At 45.1% G+C, this 6000-nt stretch overlaps 1 protein-coding gene across 1 annotated transcript in view; it reads right to left on the minus strand.

Annotated features, from left to right (window-relative positions):
* LOC115186346 (NLR family CARD domain-containing protein 3) overlaps positions 1-5036 on the minus strand; it is a 43423-nt gene extending 38387 nt beyond the window's left edge. The window contains exon 1 of the mRNA XM_029746015.1: positions 4741-5036. The gene's annotated coding sequence lies outside the window, so the exon portion shown is untranslated. The remainder of the gene's footprint in view (positions 1-4740) is intronic.
* Positions 5037-6000: the final 964 nt, after the last annotated feature.

Raw genomic sequence — 6000 nt, forward strand, 5'->3', positions numbered from 1 at the left:
TCATCTCAAAATGGTTCTGTACAGATACTTTCTTATTTTCAGTTTCAACTGCAGCCACTAGTGATGGGTCGTGAAGAGCCGGCTCTTATAGGTGAACGTTGGGAGCCGGCTCGCATATCAGAAGAGCCAAATCTATTTATAAAAATATTTTTTAAATGAAGATATGAATAATCAAAAGATTTAAATGAATAGAATTAACTAATTCAAAGAACGAAAAAATATAATAATAATATATGCCTAAATGCTCAAACATTCATTCTGTCTGCTCAGACTAACAGCCTCACCTGTTGTTCCTGTCAATCAGACACGCAGTGTCAACCAATGAACCAAAGACGCGTGAGGGAGGGCCGAGCCAACTCACTTACAGTCACACACTTAGCAGCCGAGGAGAGAGAGGATGGTCAGCTGTGAAAACAACAGCTGGAAAATGAGTCGGAAGCAGAGTAGCATTTGGATGCATTTTAATAATGTAGACAATGTTAGAACACAGTGTAGAATTTGCCAAAACAAAATCTCATATTAAGCCGGTTCTATCCACAACCTACACCGGCATATGTGAACTGTGCACCCACCTGTGAAGCTAGCTGTAGTCGGAGCTTGGAGAAACTAGCGGGCCTGCTAGTGATAGTGGTGGAGCCAGCACCTCCACACGTGGAGATGTACCCACTCAGTCAAGTAGGCCTACTCCACGACCCACAGCAACGCAGTCTTCTATGGACCAGTTTATGCCAAAGTCTATGTCTGTAGCAAAACAAGGCCAAATTAATATTGCGTTGGCTAAAATGATTGTCACAGCTTTCCAGCCATTTTAGATTGTGGAGGTTTTAGAAACTATAGCAATAGTCTAAATCCAATGTACACAATTCCAAGCAGGAAAACCCTTTCAAAATCTCTTTTCCACAAATGTACGAGAGCACAAAGGCTTCAGTGTAGGAAAGAGTCCAAAAAGCTACTGCAGTTTGCCTTACCACTGACTGCTGGACATCAAGGGTAACCACTTCTTACATGTCGGGTACATGTCACTTCATTGAAGATTTTTTCGATGTCTAGCTGTCTTCTGGACTGCTTTGAGTTCAGCGACAGACACACCCAGAGAACTTGGCAGAGGAACTGTTGAGAGTGGCCAGAGAAGGACAAGTAGATGGAAAAAGTGGTCTGTTGTGTTAGCGACAATGCAGCTAACATAATCAAAGCCATGAACATTTTTTATAAATTGACCCATCATCCATGTCTTGTCTACACAATCAACCTGATTGTAAGAGATGCTCTGAAGGTGATGAAGCCCACTGTGGACAAAGTGAAAGCAGCTGCTGAATACTTCCACAGGAGCACAGTAGGTGCTGAAAAACTAAAGTCTACACAACGCCAGATGGGGATGCATGAGCTGAGGCCTAACAAGACTGCACTACAAGGTGGAATTTAACATTTTATATGTTGAAGCGGTTTCTTGAGTCAAACGATGCCATCATCTCTACCCTGGGCATTGTCAATGCACCTGTTGATGCTCTGACCCAAGAGGAATGGGAGGTGGTGGAGGAGGTGTGCAGAGTCCTGGAGCAGGTCACTGTGGAGATCAGTGGAGAGAGGTACAGTAAGCAGTTATTACTGCATCATTATTTAATCCAGTATTATATATGTATATGAGCAGTAGATGAGAATGTAGTATCAGTAGACTAAACATGAAGCTGAACTAATAAGTTACTGTTCTCTCTTTTCAGCTATGTGACCACCTCAACAATGATACTCCTGTGTAAGGGTCTGCAGCGAATCACAGCCAGCCGCCAGAGAGAAGCAAATTTAACCACAGGACATGTGACAGAGTTGATGGACACCATATGTTCATCAATGGACAGAAAGTTCAACAGAATGGAATATAATCACGTGCTATCAGAAACCGCTGCACATGACCACAGGTTTAAGAAGTTAGTCTTCAGTGATGCCAGAGAGATTGATGAGGCTCTTCAAAGAATAACCTCAGCAGCAGGGAGGGACAGCCTCAGCAGTCAGCTGGCTCAGGCACCAGGGCAACAGGAAGAAGGGGGAGGGACAGCCCCAGCAGTCAGCTGGTTCAGGCACCAGGGCAACAGGAAGAAGAGGGATCAGATGGAGGGACAGCCCCAGCAGTCAGCTGGCTCAGGCACCAGGGCAACAGGAAGAAGAGGGATCAGATGGAGGGACAGCCCCAGCAGTCAGCTGGCTCAGGCACCAGGGCAACAGGAAGAAGAGGGAGGGACAGCCCCAGCAGTCAGCTGGCTCAGGCACCAGGGCAACAGGAAGAAGAGGGAGGGACAGCCCCAGCAGTCAGCTGGCTCAGGCACCAGGACAACAGGAAGAAGAGGGATCAGAGGGAGGGACAGCCCCAGCAGTCAGCTGGCTCAGGCACCAGGGCAACAGGAAGAAGAGGGAGGGACAGCCCCAGCAGTCAGCTGGCTCAGGCACCAGGGCAACAGGAAGAAGAGGGATCAGATGGAGGGACAGCCCCAGCAGTCAGCTGGCTCAGGCACCAGGGCAACAGGAAGAAGAGGGAGGGACAGCCCCAGCAGTCAGCTGGCTCAGGCACCAGGGCAACAGGAAGAAGAGGGAGGGACAGCCCCAGCAGTCAGCTGGCTCAGGCACCAGGTCAACAGGAAGAAGAGGGATCAGATGGTGCAGAAGCACCAGCAGTAGTGTCACAAACGTCTGCGGTTTGGATGCTGTTTGACGAGAGAGCAACTGGGGATGCAGCACGAAGGAATCCCTCAGCAGGTGCCATAATGGAGGTCCGATCCTATTTGGAGGAGCCCCTCCTCCAAAGATCTGCAGATCCTCTGAGCGGGTGGAAGAACAAGGCCTCTGTCTATCAACGGCTTACTAAAGTCATGACAGGGAGACTCTGCATAGTGGCCACATCCGTTCCCTCTGAGAGGGTCTTCTCGAAAACGGGGCAAATAATTACTGAGAGAAGAAACCGCACCAGCCCCTCGAAAGTGAGGCAGCTTGCATTTCTGAATGCAAATCTCTCATAAAAGCAAAATATGGTCAGTAATAAAGAAGAGAGAGAAAAGAGGGACCAGTTTAATGTTAAAAGTGGGATCCTGCAGTTTTGCACATTGTTATTTATTTTTCTTTGATATGGTTAAATATTCTATTATTATGTTGTTCAGATTGTATTCATTTTGATTGGTTAGATTTATATGCACTTTGTTTAAATACATTAAAAAGTTATACTTCAAATACAAATGTTTAAGAGCATTCTTTTTCAAAACAAACAAATGCATTTTTAAATACATTGTTGTTAAGGTAGAGTATGATTTCATTTAATAATTTAATTAGAATTGTTTTAACACCAATCATAGTCAAACACGTCACCACCCATTTATATAACAACAGTAACCAGAGGGTGGGGCTAACAGTAACCAGAGGGTGGGGCTAACAGTAACCAGAGGGTGGGGCTAACAGTAACCAGAGGGTGGGGCTAACAGTAACCAGAGGGTGGAGCTAACAGTAACCAGAGGGTGGGGCTAACAGTAACCAGAGGGTGGAGCTAACAGTAACCAGAGGGTGGAGCTAACAGTAACCAGAGGGTGGAGCTAACAGTAACCAGAGGGTGGAGCTAACAGTAACCAGAGGGTGGGGCTAACAGTAACCAGAGAGTGGGGCTAACAGTAACCAGAGGGTGGGGCTAACAGTAACCAGAGGGTGGGGCTAACAGTAACCAGAGAGTGGGGCTAACAGTAACCAGAGGGTGGAGCTAACAGTAACCAGAGGGTGGGGCTAACAGTAACCAGAGAGTGGGGCTAACAGTAACCAGAGGGTGGAGCTAACAGTAACCAGAGGGTGGAGCTAACAGTAACCAGAGGGTGGAGCTAACAGTAACCAGAGAGTGGGGCTAACAGTAACCAGAGGGTGGAGCTAACAGTAACCAGAGGGTGGAGCTAACAGTAACCAGAGGGTGGAGCTAACAGTAACCAGAGAGTGGGGCTAACAGTAACCAGAGGGTGGGGCTAACAGTAACCAGAGAGTGGGGCTAACAGTAACCAGAGAGTGGGGCTAACAGTAACCAGAGAGTGGGGCTAACAGTAACCAGAGAGTGGGGCTAACAGTAACCAGAGAGTGGGGCTAACAGTAACCAGAGGGTGGGGCTAACAGTAACCAGAGGGTGGGGCTAACAGTAACCAGAGGGTGGGGCTAACAGTAACCAGAGGGTGGGGCTAACAGTCAGTTGCATGTGACAGCAGTAACTCATGACATTGTACTGAATCTTGCTTCAGTTTTTTTATTTTTGTCCTTCTTCAAGACATCTCTTTTACATTATTTTAGCTAAACATATCATTTACTAGAAACCAGGTTTAGCTGTGTTTTTTTCATCAAATATGAATTCATGTAGGCCTTTAATAATTATAAACAGGCCTTCAAACCCAAAAGGTTTTCATTTGAGAATGTTCATTTGTTGGCCTCAAATATTAAACTGCCTTAAAAAATATTTGATGATTAGTTGAATCAGGTGTGTAAGTGCTGGTCAGAACAAAAGGATGAGAAACCCTGAGATAAACATAAAACCATATAATGTAAAAGCTCCTCCACCATCTTTACCAGACGTTTAACTGATAACATGTAGACCTACTGATTAGTTTCCACTTTGAAAACTGCTGTCTGTCAGCAACTCAGCTCATATAACAGTTCTACTAACTACTACTAGTACTATATCTTACTCTGTCCTTTAGAATGTATTACTGTTCAGAAATACTGAGAAATACTCACTTTATTTGTCAGTAATCTCCATATAGCGTCTTCTGCTCTGTCGTCTCAAAATGGATTCTGTACAAAAGAACAACTTAACTTTCTGTTTCACTCAGCCTCCTCCCCACCCTGAAAATAAAGTGTTTTATTGGTATCTTCCACTAGATGGCAGTAAACACCTGCTGTAACTAGATTTAACAACGATGTGTTTGGTTTCATACAGGCAGTGTCCCAGAGGAGGAGTGCTGATATAGTATCAGGTCCCCCCTCTCCATGTACTCTGATTCATTATGATCTAGGATCAGGTCCCTCCTCTCCATGTAATCTAATTCATTATGATCTAGGATCAGGTCCCCCCTCTCCATGTAATCTGATTCATTATGATCTAGGATCAGGTCCTCCTCTCCATGTAATCTGATTCATTATGATCTAGGATCAGGTCCCTCCTCTCCATGTAATCTGATTCATTATGATCTAGGATCAGGTCCCCCCTCTCCATGTAATCTGATTCATTATGATCTAGCATCAGGTCCCTCCTCTCCATGTAATCTGATTCATTATGATCTAAAATCAGGTCCCCCCTGTCCATGTAATCTCATTCATTATGATCTAGGATCAGGTCCCTCTCTCCATGTAATCTGATTCATTGTGATCTAGGATCAGGTCCCTCCTCTCCATGTAATCTGATTCATTATGATCTAGGATCAGGTCCCTCTCTCTATGTAATCTGATTCATTATGATCTAGCATCAGGTCCCCCCTCTCCATGTAATCTGATTCATTATGATCTAGGATCAGGTCCCCCCTCCTCTCCATGTAATCTGATTCATTATGATCTAGGATCAGGTCCCCCCTGTCCATGTAATCTGATTCATTATGATCTAGGATCAGGTCCCCCCTCTCCATGTAATCTGATTCATTATGATCTAGGATCAGGTCCTCCTCTCCATGTAATCTGATTCATTATGATCTAGGATCAGGTCCCTCCTCTCCATGTAATCTGATTCATTATGATCTAGGATCAGCTCCCCCTCTCCATGTAATCTGATTCATTATGATCTAGGATCAGGTCCTCCTCTCCATGTAATCTGATTCATTATGATCTAGGATCAGGTCCCCCTGTCCATGTAATCTGATTCATTATGATCTAGGATCAGGTCCCCCTCTCCATGTAATCTGATTCATTATGATCTAGGATCAGGTCCCCCTCTCCATGTAATCTGATTCATTATGATCTAGGATCAGGTCCCCGCCTCTCCATGAAATCTGATTCATTATGATC

This window comes from Salmo trutta, unplaced genomic scaffold (assembly GCF_901001165.1).
Source record: "Salmo trutta unplaced genomic scaffold, fSalTru1.1, whole genome shotgun sequence".
Classification (NCBI taxonomy): Eukaryota; Metazoa; Chordata; class Actinopteri; order Salmoniformes; family Salmonidae; genus Salmo; species Salmo trutta.